Here is a 16,881-nt window from a genome sequence, read left to right on the forward strand (position 1 = left end):
AAAAAATAGCTGCTGATTTGTAAGAGAAGCTCTCCCTTTATCCTGTGATAATTGTTATTCCAGATTTTTTGGAGATGGGAGGTCCAAGTAAGCCAGATGGATTTTGCCTCCATAGACACAACCATTAATGACTTGAAAATATATCTTTTTTAAATCCCCAAAACAAACAATTTTATGTAAGGGGTACCATTTTATTATGCCATTGTATGTAATGGAACTTAAGCAGCCATGGATTTTGGTATCCACTGGGGATCCTAGAACCCAACCCTCACAGATACCGAAAGGCCACTGTATTATGGTGTTTTTTTTATTTTCCCATAGTAATGAATTATAAATCTACAGCAGTTTTAAAATGACTCTTGTATTTATATTCACTACTAGCTTGGGTACCCGGCGGTGCCTGGGTTATTTGAAAAAGGCAATGTTTGTTTTGGGGTGTTATAGGAAAGGGTAGGAAAGAGTTAAGGGGTAGGGCGGGGTCATGCAAATTCCACATAGGATGTCTGTTGCACTCTAGAACAGGAAAAGCTCTCTGACTTTAAACACCACACTATGGGTAGGAAAAACAATCCTTTTATTGAAGATAATTAAAAGCAGTAAAGTAAAAAGCACTTGAAAGAAATAGGTAAATCCAATTAGGTAAGAAGATAAGCAGGAACAAAGTAGTCCAGGGAAAATAGTCCAGCAAAGTCCATGAAAACAAAGTCAAAACTTCTCTAATAAAATCCAAGAAACATGGAAACATGAATCCAAGAATCAAACCATGAAACAAAAGGCACTTAAACATGAACCTCCCAAGCAAGGCTTCCATGAAACGAGGACGAGAACTTGATTTGATTCCAAACGATGCTTCATCTGACTACATATTCTGTACTTGGGTCTTTTATCTCCTTGTTAGCTATGTCCCAAGCGCTAAAACAGAGAAGAGGAGAAGGCAGAACTAAGACTTCACAACATGGTTTGGGAAAATGCACACTTTTTCATTTTTATTATCGAAGGACTATATAAATGCATTTGATGAAGAAATAGTATCTATGTCAAAAGTAAAAGCAGTGTCTACTGAAGTATGTTACATATGTATATGTATGTATCATATACTTGACATTTATTGTAGCTAGTTCTGAGGTAAGTGGGTTTAAGATTGTAGCCTTTCAGGAAAAGCCAGATATTCAGTGGATAATGTGTAAAACGATTTTAATTGTTGGTGACTTCCATATGAGACTTGGAAGGATAGCATTGAATATTCTGTACATAAATGTATGGCACTTCATTTCTCTATGCTTATGCATTCTTCTACACATGCTGAAAGGTGAGTGAAATGATATCGGGTAGTGTGTATGCTAGGTTGAGGTGAAAGGAATTGGAGGTGATAGAAACATTCTGTTGCATCATATCTATCATGGATCTTTCATACTTCTGACATTGCTGACATTGTGAGACACAGCTACATCAGACTTATATCGCACTTCTCTGTCAAGCTCAGTGTAGGGCCTACATGTCTTTCAGGAATGCTGGCAAAAGGAAAAGAAATGTTCTGAACTAGCTATTCAGCAAGATATAAATTAGGACTTCATCAATGGTGGCTCTGTTCATTCACAAATCATAGAACTGCCTCTTGGCAGGAACAGCAGTAATAAGGGAAAAGAAAGCTCTCTGGCTGGGTTTTAAGGGTCCTACTGCAGCCATATCCCTGCATGGTGATTTTCACATTCAACACATCATCACTCTCAGGGTTTTTTTTTAAAGAACTGTAAAATCCATCATTGGATTGCTATAAGTTTTTCCTCGAGTCCTCATTGAATTAGTAACACAATCAATTCACTGTTTAAAACGTGTAACTGGAAAGCATAATAAAGAGGGAGGAACTAGGATTAGGTATTATCTTGTCTGTCCTCTTTCATTTGGGTGCTGCATTTCCAAATTCTTCATGATGAACAATAACAACATACCATTTCTTGCATATATAATTTCAGGTATCATTCTAGACCGTGCACATTTCACATAAAGGAGGATTAGACTTGCAGGAAGGAGTCAGGAAAATGGAGTGAAAGAACATCAACAATTTTATATTGATGACACTATACTACTATCAGAAATAGTAAAGAATTGAAACTACTTCTGATGAAAGTCAAGGAAGAAAGTGCAAAAGCAAGTTTACATTTTAACCTTAAGAAAATAAAAATAGCAACCACTGACAATTTACATAATTTCGAAGTAGATGATTGAAACATTGAAGTTGTTGAATGTTTAACAACAACCTGAGAACCTGTTAGAGCAAGGGGGACTGTCAATGAAGAGTCCAGCTTTCCCATTCTGCAACCTTCATTGGCAATTTCCCTTGATACCATTCTGCCACATGCTTTCACTGGGTTGGGGTTTAGTCTGTAGCTGTGGGATTTCTCTGGAAACTCGAGTTTCAAACAAATTATGGAACATCCCCTGACTTTGCTTGAAGAAGGGCAAAGCTGGTTTAACCTAGGATAACCCATAATACTCACAGACAAGTTTCAACTGAGACCCTTTTTACACTGCCATATAAAATCCAGATTAAATGATTTGAACTGGATTATATAGCAGTGTACACACACATAATCCAGTTCCAATCAGATAATCAGTATTTGTTTTGATAATCTGTATTATATAGCCATGTAGAAGGGCCTCAGTGTGAATCTGGGTTTTCATGCCCATTTAACCTTGCTCAAAGGTGAAAAGTAAACTAGCAATGGGACATAAATGCAACCAAAAAAAAAAAAAAAAAAAAACCTTTACATGTAGGAATGAGAAATATTTCTCTGGTTGAAATACAGTCCTTTATAAGTGCCTGCCTGCACAGTGTTATAAAATTTCAGTTGCTCATGGAAACAATATGGGCAAACTCGTTGCATAAATGAATATTAGAGGCAATTCACATGATTTGATCTCTTTATTTTGATTTAATAATCCAGGGACCTCTTCACATGGCCCTTTTGGGCCATGCTGTTTTGCCAGCAAAAGGGAAGGTGAGCAGGGTAGCTCGTGGTGCCCCACACACCCTCCTTTCCCTCATCGTAAGATGGGGATGGGACAAGGTGCACCCTGTTTCTGTCCCCATCAGATGGGAGAAAGGGCAGCAACGCACAGCAACGCGTGTTGCCCTACCACACTTCCCCTTATCACACAGGGAAAAGGGGGAGGAAACTGCTTTTGACGTTTTTCCTCCACTTTGGAAGGAATATGGGTTGGGCCTGCCATGCATTATGTGATGGCGCATAGAAGGTTTCATCCAAGTTGCAAATAGAAGCAGCAAAACAGGACTAAAATGCCCAGTGTGAAGCAGTCCCTGGACATTTAGCTGGACTTTAAGCTAAAAAAAATCCTGCTTCTCAAGAAATAATGAAATTGTATTCAGCACATTAATGTTTCTGTCTTACAGTGTACGAAAGTGCTTATTAATACTAGTTTGATTAAATGGGGCAATTTAGAAAAGGGAATACATTAGTGACAGAAGTGCTTAGAAAAATCGTACTTGCTCTGAAGCATTTGCAATCAACACAATACATTCCTAGCATACAAACAAGATTTTGATGTTTCAGTGATTCTGTTGCCATGGAAAACCTTCTCACTGTTGCAGTAATTTTAGCTTTTGACTGAGCTGAGTACAGTATATTGTAGGGATGAGCAGCAGATTGATCCAGGGGGATTCTCATACAACCCCCAGCATAACCTTCATCCCAAGGCAGTCACAATTAGAGCCAAGCTACATCTGGAGATGCAGGACTCCATTGTTCCAAGTTGACTTTTACTCAGCTAGGGTGATGTAGAATTGGATTGCAGGGATTAGTCTTTTCTCCAGTTTAATCTCTTAAAGTAATATCAATTCCCAGACCTACTGTGAGTTGCAGAGGAGAATTGCCTTATACTTAATCAGACCGTTGATGTGGTTGATTTGATAGGTGATGGAGTCATCACCTCCATCATTCCTCACTATTGGTTATGCTGGCTAGAGCTGATGCCATTCAGCAACTGCAGAGCCAAATGGTCTACAGCAGGCATGAGCAAACTAAGGCCTGCAGAGTGGATGAAGCCCCCCGGGCAATTATCTCAGGCCCTCCTCATTTTCTTTGTCCTCTTGACATAAGGACACTGGCCTGCCGCATCCTTATGCCAAAAAGACAAGGGAGGGAGGCATGCAGCAGCTGAGAGCCATCTAGAGCACTCTCAGCTACCGCGCATCTCACCCTCTTCCCAGCATAAGGAAGATGCAAGCAGCCCCATCTTTGTGCCAGGAGGACGGCCCAAGAAAGGTACATTGCGACTGAGAGCCCTCTGGAGCACCCTCAGTCACTGCCTGTCTCAGCCTCCTCCTGGCATAATGCCAAGAGGACAGTCAGAGGATCATGGAAGGAAGATCAAGAAGAAGTCGCTGCATGTCTTGTCTTTCTTCGATCATAAGGATGGGTTGAGCAGCCCCATCCTTATGTCGGGAGGACAACCTGAGGATGACCTGGGTCCTGTCCTGCCCCCAACCAGGCCCACCCCATGCAACATTTACCCAGCCCCCCTTCCTCCTGACCCGGCCCTCCTGGCCCAGCCCGCAATGCAATCCCAAGACAAGTTTGCCCATGCCTGATTTATAGTCATACAGTTGCAGTCCAGCATTTTGTGTAGAAATGATTATCAGTTTTACCATCCTATTTAGGGACAGGACACAAGGCCTGTTGCAGGCAAATTATGACCACTTGGCTTGTGAGGGACAAGAATTAAAATCACAAAGTGGAGAAAGAGCTAAACCCTTATGCCTACCACCAGAAATCTATGTCAGGTGTTAGATGGGAAGTAAAAAAAGGTCCTGGAGATAAAGCTATGGAGATAAGTTACTGCAATAGCAATTATCTTATTGGACATTGAGAGTGACTCAGGGATTCCATGGCTGCCATCCACCTTGCCAAGTATCATTGTCTTTTTGAATGTCTCCCATCTTATCATAGCATGCCCAAAGTAATTTTGTCTTCTAGGCACAGTTCAAAATGAATTTCCTCTTGGGTTCCTCTGTTTTTCCTTTTGATGTGCTGGGGAGAAGGGGGTTCAGAGGTGTGGTTTTGTGGAAGTTAACTTGGAGTTCAGTGTTTTTCCCAGCCTGGGCTCTTGTATGTAGAGCAGCAATTGAATTTTGGGATGTTTGCAGGGGAAACAAAGGAATCCCTCTTGATTTCAGAGGGTCTTTCTTACAGGGAAATGTGTTCAGGACTACAGTTTTTGAACAATATTGAGTCAAATCCTTTTGGGAGGTTACCTGCTGGAGATGCTTTAGCTGGAGATCCTATGTTGAACAAGTGGTTGGACTATATAGCTCATTAACTCCCAAATCTAGTTGCTGTAATGTCAAATGAGTAGATTCCACTACCAGCAGCCTTCTTCCCTGTCCAGCTTTTACAAGGACACATAGAAATTGGACACACAATGGGAAATCCTCACTTTGGTATTAAATGATTTGGTATTAAACGATTAAATGATTCTTTATACCTCAGGGTGATTTTTTCTCTTAAAAAGAGTGTAACTGCTTTGCGTGTGTGTGTGTTAAGTTATGGGGAGGGATTTTCAAAGCCTGTTCACACTTTGAACTTATTCCACACAGTTTGCATGTGATTGTTTTGTGCAGAAATAGACTTTTCTGTACAGGAAATTGCCATTCCTGCACACAAATAGTGTAAAGTATGGCGATATATTGTTTTTTCCACAGAAAAAGCTTTTTCCTGTGCAACAAATGCTGTTTATGCACAAAAGTACCACATGTGAATTTTGCACAGCATTAGTGTGAAAAAAATTTCAGTGCAGAATACTACTTGACATGCAACCTGTCTCCCAATGGTTTTTAACCCCTCCCCCCAATATTTGCAAATGTTTTTTTTCCATTTCAGTTGCCAAATTTTCAGGTGGTAAAATTTTGGAAAATATCATTGTGCTTTGGGCTGTAATTTGCCCCATGTTAGGAGATTGTACCAGCAGAACTGTTTTTGCCACTTGGATGAAAGCAAATTTACCAAAGGTCATGCTGCTCATTTCCTTTTAAAGTCAATTTTTGACCTAATTTGTGGAATAGCACTAGACTGGTAGAAGGAAGGAATTATTCTTAGGAGAAAAGAGCTAAATAAAATTTCTGTGTTTGTGTACATTCATTATTTTTTCTCAAACTGTCAATAATCAGACTTCATCTAAATTTAGAATAACCTCCAGGGTTTTTGCAGGGGTGCCTATGGTCCAAACAGGGCGGGGATTCACTCTGAAAAGTCAGAACTAGGCACAAACACTGACACTTTTCATGAGCTATTTGTGAACATTAGCCTCGTGTAGTAAAAGCAACAAAGATCATCCAGAATTTCGGGGTGCGGTGTCATCTGTAAGCAGATGATGTCCAACTCTATCACTCCTTCCCACCTGCTACTAAGGAGGCTGTTCAAGTGCTGAACTGGTGTTTGGCCGCTGTAACAGACTGGATGAGAGTGAACAAATTGAAACTAAATCCAGACAAGACAGTGGTACTCCTGGTAAGACATAAGGCCGAACAGGGCATAGGGTTACAGCCTGTGCTTAACGGGGTTACACTCCCCCTGAAGGCGCAGGTTCACAGCTTGGGAGTGATCCTGGACTCATCACTGAGCCTGGAATCCCAGGTCTCAGTGGTGGCCGGGAGAGCTTTTGCACAGTTAAAGCTTGTGCACCAACTGTGCCCATACCTTGGGAAGTCTGACTTAGCCATGGTGGTCCACGTTCTGGTTACATCCCGTATAGACTACAGCAACGCTCTCTATGTGGGGTTGCCTCTGAAGACTGCCTGGAAGCTGCAACTAGTCCAACGTTTGGCAGCCAGGCTACTGATGGGATCGAGGTACAGGGAGCACACAACTCCCTTGTTGCGCCAGGTCCACTGGCTGCCAATTAGCTTCCGAGCACAATTCAAAGTGCTGGTTTTAACCTACAAAACCCTACACAGTTCCGGCCCAATTTACCTGTCCGAACGTATCTTCCCCTATGAACTATCAAGGCTGCTAAGATCTTCTGGAAGGGCCCTGCTCTTGGTCCCACCAGTTTTGTATTCATGTCTGGTGGGAACAAGAGACACGGCCTTCTCTGTGGTGGCTCCTGGCTATGGCACTTTCTTCCAAATGAAATTAGATCTGCTCCCTCCCTCCTGACCTTTAGGAAGCTAGTGAAATCATGGCTATGGAACAAAGCATTCCCAGAATGATGGCTGAGACCGGCAATTGACCAAAGTTATGGACCACAAGATACAGACTGAATTGGACATGATTTTATCTTGGCGAATTGGCTTATATGTATATTATCCTATATGTATTTTTAATTCACCGTTGATGTTTGTTGTTAGATTGTTTTGATATTTTAGATTGTACTGATAGCATTGAATCCTTGCTGTTAGCTGGTCCGAGTCCCTCTACGGAGGTAGAGAAGATTGGAATATAAAAGTTTTCAATAAATAAATAATAAATAAGCGTGTTGCTCCAGATGTTTCTTAGGACATGGGTTTTTGTGGCAATGGTCTCCATGCCAAAATAAATAAATAAAATAAAACAGAAAAGCCTAAACTGTAATAAATTGGTCTTTATAGTGCCTGGTATGCTAAATGTACAATATGCACTATGAAATATAGATCAGTTGTAACAACATATTGCATGTATAATAAGTGTGTATGTGTGCTAGTGTTTTGCCTTCAGCCAGTTCTGCTGCTTCTGTGACCCACACTCTCTAATACGGGTTGCTGTTTGTCTTGTGAAGACCACATGTTGTCTAACAATTGAATTGAGTCTCTTGCCTAGAGGGTGTCGAATGCTGTTGTTGCCTAAACCCCAGTGTCAGCTGCTTCATGTTAATAAAAGATTAAGTCCCCATCTGAAACTACTGGATAGTGCCCCTTGGCTTAGGTAGATTAAGATAGACAAATAAAGCCTTTGTTCTTTATTTGCTTATGTAAATTGCTACTACTGTAGTTTTCACCAGCCACAATCGATTTTGCCAGCAGGTGGCAATGTTTTTCTTTTTAGTCCTTTTCGGAAAATTCTTTCGTCCTTGCTCTCTTTATAAAAATCTGGACACTTCTTCAGTGTTTAGTTCATAAGTAACTTGCAAACTTTCCTTATATCTCATCTTCAGTCCAGACATTTGCTCATTGAGCTGTTTGTTTTTTCTTTTTCTTTTCTTTCTTTTTAAGTAGAGGTGAAGTGATCTTTGTGTTGGTGGCGGGTCTGCATTGGCAAACTGATCATTAGGTTCTTGTGGGTTTTTTCGGGCTATAGGGCCATGTTCTAGAGGCATTTCTCCTGACGTTTCGCCTGCATCTATGGCAAGCATCCTCAGAGGTAGTGAGGTCTGTTGGAATTAGGACAATGGGTTTATATATCTGTGGAATGGCTGGGGTGGGGCAAAGAGCTCTTCTCTGCTGGAGCTAGGTGTGAATGTTTCAACGGACCACCTTCATTAGCATTTGAAGGCCTGGCTGAGCCTGGGAAAATCTTTTATTGAGAGGTGTTAAGCTGTGCTTGGTTGTTTCCTCTTTGCTATTTTGCTGTTGTAATTTTAGAGTTTTTTTTAAATACTGGTAGCCAGATTTTGTTCATTTTTATGGTCTCTTCCTTTCTGTTGAAATTGTCCACATGCTTGTGGATTTCAATGGCTTCTCTGTGTAGTCTGACATGGTGGTTGTAAGAGTGGTCCAGCACTTCTGTGTTCTCAAATAATATGCTGTGTCCAGGCTGGTTCATCAGGTGCTCTGCTATGGCTGATTTCTCTGGTTGGAGTAGTTTGCAGTGCCTTTCATGTTCCTTGATGCGTGTTTGGGCAATGCTGCGTTTGGTGGTCCCTATGTAGACTTGTCCACAGCTGCATGGTACACGGTAGACTCCTGCAGAGGTGAGAGGATCCCTCTTGTCCTTTGCTGAACGTAGCATTTGTTGGATTTTCTTGGTGGGTCTGTAAGTGGTTTGTATGTTGTGTTTCCTCATCAGTTTCCCTATGCGGTGGTTCCCTTGATGTATGGCAAGAACACTTTTCCTCTGGGTGGATTTTCATCTTTTCTCTTGTGGTTTGTTCTCGGTTTTGCAGCTCTTCTGATGTCTGAGGTGGAGTATCCATTCACCTCTGCAGGAGTCTACCGTGTACCATGCAGCTGTGGACAAGACCACCAAATGCAGCGCCCAGACACGCATCAAGGAACATGAAAGGCACTGCAAACTACTCCAGCCAGAGAAATCAGCCATGGCAGAGCACCTGATGAACCAACCTGGACACAGCATATTATTTGAGAACACAGAAGTGCTGGACCACTCTCACAACCACCATGTCAGACTACACAGAGAAGCCATTGAAATCCACAAGCATGTGGACAATTTCAACAGAAAGTTGAAAATGAACAAAATCTGGCTACTAGTATTAAAAAACTCAAAAATTACAGCAGCAAAACAACAGAGGGGAAACAAACAGGCACATGAAATCACTCTCAACAAAAGATTCCCCCCAGGCGCTGCCAAGCCATTGAATGCAAATCAAGGTGATCAGCTGAAACATTCACAGCTAGCCCCAGCAAACAAAAGTCCTTTGTCTCACCCTGGTCATTCCACAGATTTATAAACCCATTTTTCCTAGTCCCAACAGACCTCATTACCTCTGAGGATGCTTGCCATAGATGCAGGCGAAACGTCAGGAGAAAAATTGCCTCCAGAATATAGCCCGGAAAAACCTACAACAACCCATGATCATTATTAATTTTGACCTCTTGGCAGTAACACAGAAAAATACTACTGCTGCAATTAACAAGATGGTAACAATTTGAGTACCTATGCAAGGTACTTGGATCATACACAAGAAGAAAGGTGGGATATAAATTACCTAACCAACCAATCAAATACTGTGAAAGCAATGGCAAAATATTGATAATTAAACATACTCTTGATTGAGTATATTCTTGATCGATGGCTCCTTGAAGGTGCTCAACTCCATACGTATCTCGGAAGTCCAATTACCATAACCCTTGCAACATCTCTACAGATACATCTCTACAGATACGTATTATATAAGGAATGACAAAGAGCAGATTGTAATGCTATATAACTCTGCAGAATTTTTATTAAGATTTATCAATTCTGAATTTATGGCTCAAGGAGGGACATGCATGGAATACTATCTTTATTACTGCAAGCATTTCAAGCTATATAGTGCCCAAATATAGGTCAATGTTGGTTGCAATAAACAGTTAAAACTCTATATTTCATTTTTAAACTGTCATTACAAAGGCAGTGAAACAGAGTATAAGGAACATATAAATGTTCTAATGGAGTCATATAAAGTTATCCAGAAGGTATTTTGTTCTGACCCCAATCAGAGTCCACAGAGCAAGGGGTATTTTTTTGAAGGGCGGGGGGAGATATTGGCAGTGAAAATTAAATCCAACATAAATCAGTTAGTAACAAATAGGGTTAGATGGGAACTGCAGAATCTTTGATACTTGGCTATGCAGCCTAGGCACCATGTTTTTCATGCTTGGAAGAAGAGGGGAGGTTGCAATGTAGAATGCTTGTTCTATGCAAGAATAAGGCTTTCGATTCTGGAGTTGCTTTGCATGAATTTATGCATAAATGTCATAGATGTCAATTGGACCCGATCTACCATTACTTATTCCAAACTCTTTCATCCCACCCACACTGATTTTTTTCCATTTGCAGAATTACATTCCTCATAGGCATTTGTAAAGCCATATTTGGAGCGGGAAATATGCTGTGAACAAAGGATAAGCCTTTTCTTATATTTGTTTAAATAAGTGAGCCAAGGAAATTGCTTGTACTAAACATAAAATGTAATCTAAGTTATATTATTGCTACCTGTAGCTGTTTTCTGGCAATATGCATATATTAATGGCTGAGCCTGAATTTCATCATTTTGCAGGGGAATGAAATCCTTATACAATAGTACTATCAATGCAATATTGCTTTGATGTGGTCAGCAGACCCATGAGGTATTTACACTACGTTGGTGTGTTCAGCTGATTTGGAGCAGTGGTTCTCGACCTGTTTTGGACCACAACTCCCAGAAATCCCAGCCAGTTTACCAGCTGTTAGGATTTCTGGGAGTTGAAGACCAAAACATCTAAGGACCCACAGGTTGAGAACCACTGCTTTAAAGAGATATGCTGGGCAGGACTTTGACATGGGGCAATGTGTGTGAGTCGAGGTATATATGAAAAATAAATTTCATATTTAGATATCTCATTATGTATATGTATAATGTACATATACATAACTTTGATATGAATTGAAAATATTTGAATGGTTTTTAACTGTGAATTTTGTAATGCTGTTTATATTTAATGCCAGAAGAGATTTTCATCTATGCTGATGATCGTGCCATCACTGTTCCAGCAGGGAGCTTTGAAATGGTTGAACAGAAGCTCTCCAAAGCATTATGTGTTCTTATTGCCTATTATAGGGAAAACAAGCTGATTCCTAATCCATCTAAAATGTAGACAAGTGCTTTTCATCTTAAGAGACAAGCTTTTGAAGTTTGGAGGATTACCTGGGAATGAATCCCACTGGAGAACTGCAGCACACCTAAATACCTGGGAGTTACTCTGGACCATGCTCTGACTTATAGGAAGCACTGCTTGAATATCAAACAAAAAGTGGTTGCTAGAAATAATATCATACGAAAGCTGACTGGCACAACCTGGTGATCACAACCAGACATAGTGAAGACATCTACCTTTGCACTTTGCTAGTCTACTGCTGAATACACATGCCCAGTGTGGAATACATCTCACCATGTTAAAACAGTGGATGTGACTCCTAATGACAGAGGCGGCCCTAGGTAATTTTCAATGGTAAGCAAACAGTATTTTGGTCCCCCCCTCCCCCAATCAATCAATGATATATATTTTCTGTTCATCGTGGGAGTTTTATGTGCCATATTTGGTTCAATTCCATCATTGGTGGAGTTCAGAATGCTCTTCGATTGTAGGTGAACTATACATCTGAGTAACTACAACTCGCATATGTCAAGGTCTATTTTCCCCCAAGAGCGCCTCAAGACCGCCCCTGGGTAAAATCAACTATACTGCAAATTCTTACTTTGCGTAATGGGTTGAGCCGCCCCTGCCTAATGAGACATGCCACATTATCACAGGATTTCTACATCCTACACCACTAGAGAAATTATACTGTTTAGCCAGTATTGCACCACCTGACACCTGTTGGGAAGTAGCAGTCTGCAATAAAAGGACCAAGGCATTGACATCTCTGGCCCATCTTCTGTTCGGATATCAGCCAGCAAGCTAATGCCTTAAATCAAGAAATAGCTTTCTAGGTTCTACAGAGAAACTCACAGAAACACCTCAGCAAGCAAGAGTCCAAAAGTGGCAGGTTAAAACCCAGAACCTCAATCCGTGGCTGGTACCAAATGAGAAAATCCCCTCTAGGCACACAGAAAACTGAGTGCCTTGAAAGGTGCTGAACAAATGAGATGCAGAGCCAATCTTAGGAAATGAGTCTACAAAGTGGAGTCCACGACATGTGAGTGTGGAGAAGAGCAAACCACAGACTACCTACTACAATGCAACTTGAGCCCTGCCACATGCACAATGGAGGACCTTCTTACAATGACACTAGAGGTACTGGTCAAAGGAAATTTAGTATTATGTCAGGTTTTTAACTTTGTGGTTTTTCTATACATTATAACTGTATTCTCAATTTGCTTCTGACATGATACATAAATAAATAAAGGCTGTTTTAATTATTGTTTTATTGCTTGTAGATGTACTGCTTTTAACTTGATTTATGTCTAATTGTAGTGTATAATTGTTTGTACTGGCATTGAATTTTGTCATTACTTATATGTAAACTGCTTTGAGTCCCCCTCAGGGTGAGAAAAGTGGTATACAAATACTGTAAATAAATAAATAAACAAATAAATACAATGCTTTTTCAATGTTTGTATTTTGCATGTTTTAAATTGTGTGCTAATGTTTTTATGTTAAGCCACTTTGAGTCCCCTTCGAGGAAGATAAAGCAAGGTATTATTAATAATAACAATAATAATGATGCAAGCATTCCAAAATCTGAAAACAAAAATCAGAATTATGGAACACTTCTCATTCCAAGCATTTCAAATAACCGACACACAATCTTCTATTACCTGACTGTAATAATGACAGTAAAGTGTTGCTTGGTGCATTAGTTATGTCCCTGCATCAGGTGAAGGGATTATACTTTATTATCCTGCTTTAATCCTAATTCCACTACTCATTCGTAACTAGTCCTTTCCCAGTCCTGGTATCGACAAACATTGCATTAGGAAAAATGTTATGTCCTTTAGCATGATATATTTTCTGCTACTTTATATAAGAATTTCTAAATGCTGAGTTCTAGTTCTATGTGTTTTAATGGCCATGAGACACAGACAAATAATTCTTATTTATAATTCCAGAGGTAACTAATCCAAGTAATATGATGAAAATTGCACTAATTTTTTTGTGCTTAGAAGTGGGTTTTTTCCAATAGCCCTCTCTCAATGAAATAATTGAAGCTGTATTATTTATAAGATGAAGGCAACAGCATAATTGTTGGAGCAGACCTATACAAGTTCAATATTTTTGAATGCATCTGATATGATTTGGGGTAAATTACCCATGCTGTTGTATAGACTACATTTTTATTGAGCTCCATATTGTGTTATTGACCACTTCTTATTTACCAAGAAATTAGATCACTTTATCATGAATGAGAGTTCAGTAAAAATGTGTGCTGTAGACAACAAATCTGCTTTTTTGCAATTTTCAAATAAGCTGAGGAAATGAAGCATCAATATGATAGCAATTCAATCAATTTGTGAAGATGGAATTGTAATGTTTAGTTCCGTGGGACAAATTTGAGCTTCAGTTCTTCCGTTTAGGGGTTCTTTCAGGCTTTCTAAAAGCTTGTTTTGTGCTCCACAATTTCCAGGAAAAGGCATTGCTTTCTTGTGTGGACCCGTCTACACAAGCCACATAGAATCATAGAATCAAAGAGTTGGAAGAGACCTCATGGGCCATCCAGTCCAACCCCCTGCCAAGAAGCAGGAATATTGCATTCAAATCACCCCTGACAGATGGCCATCCAGCCTCTGCTTAAAAGCTTCCAAAGAAGGAGCCTCCACCACACTCCGGGGCAGAGAGTTCCACTGCTGAACGGCTCTCACAGTCAGGAAGTTCTTCCTAATGTTCAGATGGAATCTCCTCTCTTGTAGTTTGAAGCCATTGTTCCGCGTCCTAGTCTCCAAGGAAGCAGAAAACAAGCTTGCTCCCTCCTCCCTGTGGCTTCCTCTCACATATTTATACATGGCTATCATATCTCCTCTCAGCTTTCTCTTCTTCAGGCTAAACATGCCCAGTTCCCTAAGCCGCTCCTCATTGGGCTTGTTCTCCAGACCCTTGATCATTTTAGTCGCCCTCCTCTGGACACATTCCAGCTTGTCAATATCTCTCTTGAATTGTGGTGCCCAGAATTGGATACAATATTCCAGATGTGGTCTAACCAAAGCAGAATAGAGGGGTAGCATTACTTCCTTAGATCTAGACACTATGCTCCTATTGATGCATGCCAAAATCCCATTGGCTTTTTTTGCTGCCACATCACATTGTTGGCTCATGTTTAACTTGTTGTCCACGAGGACTCCTAGATCTTTTTCACACGTACTGCTCTCGAGCCAGGCGTCCCCCATTCTGTATCTTTGCATTTCATTTTTTCTGCCAAAGTGGAGTATCTTGCATTTGTCACTGTTGAACTTCATTTTGTTAGTTTTGGCCCATCTCTCTAATCTGTCAAGATCGTTTTGAATTCTGCTCCTGTCCTCTGGACTATTGGCTATCCCTCCCAATTTGGTGTCATCTGCAAACTTGATGATCATGCCTTCTAGCCCTTCATCTAAGTCATTAATAAAGATGTTGAACAGGACCGGGCCCAGGACGGAACCCTGCGGCACTCCACTTGTCACTTCTTTCCAAGATGAAGAGGAAGCATTAGTGAGCACTCTCTGTGTTCGTCCACTTAACCAATTACAGATCCACCTCACCGTAGTTTTGCCTAGCCCACATTGGACTAGTTTCCTTGCCAGAAGGTCTTGGGGGACCTTGTCGAAGGCCTTACTGAAGTCCAGGTACGCTACATCCACGGCACTCCCCGCATCTACCCAGCTTGTAGCTCTATCGAAGAAAGAGATCAGATTAGTCTGGCATGACTTGTTTTTGATAAATCCATGTTGACTATTAGCGATGACTGCATTTGTTTCTAAGTGTTTGCAGACCGCTTGCAACATGCCCCAAATCAAGCCAGATATCACTCCTGGATGCCCACATGTCCAGGGACTTTTGGCTCCTAAGGTGGATAAAATTGCTATGTGTGTATCTGTGAAAATGTGTTCTGCTATTCAAATTCAGAACCAACTTAAGTGATCAGTGTAGATGTCACCAAAAAGTGCTGGTGTCTCACGAAACTACAAATCCCAGGGGTCCATTGCATTGAAACCAAGGAAATAAAGGTGGATACATTAATTCTACACTGTAGATTCACTCTTAGTTAAAGTGGTGTTCTACTGTATTAATTCTACAATGTAAATGTACTCTAAACTCAATGTGGCTTACAAATTTAAAACAATTACAGTATAATTAAAAATATACAAAAATTAAATATTTTATTTTATTTTTTATCTTTGCTTTTGCTTGAAGTGGCACGCAAGGTGGCTAAGTAGTTTCATTCATGAAGTTTGGTTCTGAAATTCAATATTCTGTAAATTGATTTCTTATCTCTCCCCAGATCCAAGTTTTGAACTTCTTTAAAATTCCAAAATAAAATCTGACCTTTGTTATCTTTCATTTCAGCCTCTGCTTTCCATCACTAGTACAGAAATCATCAGGATATTTTGACACTCCAGGACATTCTAATCAATATTTCAGCTAATATCATTTGCCTTTTCAACTGTAATAAAAGATGGTGCTGAGCTGACATTATACTTTCCTTCCATTTCCCTGGTGACCAGTTGATCTCAATGACCTCTGAGATCTTTAGCAAACCAGGCTGCAAGATAATATTCCTTTGAGACAGCCAGTGAGATTTTGTCTGACAAGAGTCTTTTTGCCTAAAGAAAATAGCAAGAGTGTCACACAAAACATCAAGTTGATAACATACTATTTTGTGTTTACGTATATTCAAACAAATATAAACTAATATAAAACATAAATGAAATAAGTAGAAACATCTAAACAACAGATAAAAATCACAGATTTTTAAATCATCAATTTTGTTGTTGTGTGCCTTTGTGTTGTTTCTGACTTATGGTGACCCTAAGGGTTTTCTTGGCCAAATTTGTTTAGAGGGAGATTTCCATTGCCTTCCTCTGAGGCTGAGAGAATATGTCTCACCCAAGGTCAAACAATGGTTTTCCATGATCTCCATGAATCAGGGTCCAATAGTCAAACCACTACATCTTGCTGGCTCTCATCTTTAATGTAATAAAAACAGTATCTTAAATCATCTTCCTCCAACCTATTGCTTTGCATTACAGTTTCTATAATTCCATATTACTGACTATGCTGGTTGCAGCTTCTGCAGGTTGTAGTCTAAAAGATTTGGAGCACAACCCATTGGGCACATTTATCTTAAACTTTTAACTCCCATGGTTTTATCTCATGGAATCCTAGGATTTGTAGCTTGGTGCTGGAGCACTCTAGATGGGAATTCTAAATATTCTCTACAAGTCAAGATCCCACTGAAGATCCAATGCCATTTGTATGTAGTTTCACTGTCTAGTCTCATTTTTAGGGGCAGAAAAGTCAATTAAAAAGAAATTATCTTCTGCAGCCTAAAACAGACC

This window comes from Anolis sagrei, chromosome 5 (genome assembly GCF_037176765.1).
Source record: "Anolis sagrei isolate rAnoSag1 chromosome 5, rAnoSag1.mat, whole genome shotgun sequence".
In the NCBI taxonomy this organism is placed as follows: Eukaryota; Metazoa; Chordata; class Lepidosauria; order Squamata; family Dactyloidae; genus Anolis; species Anolis sagrei.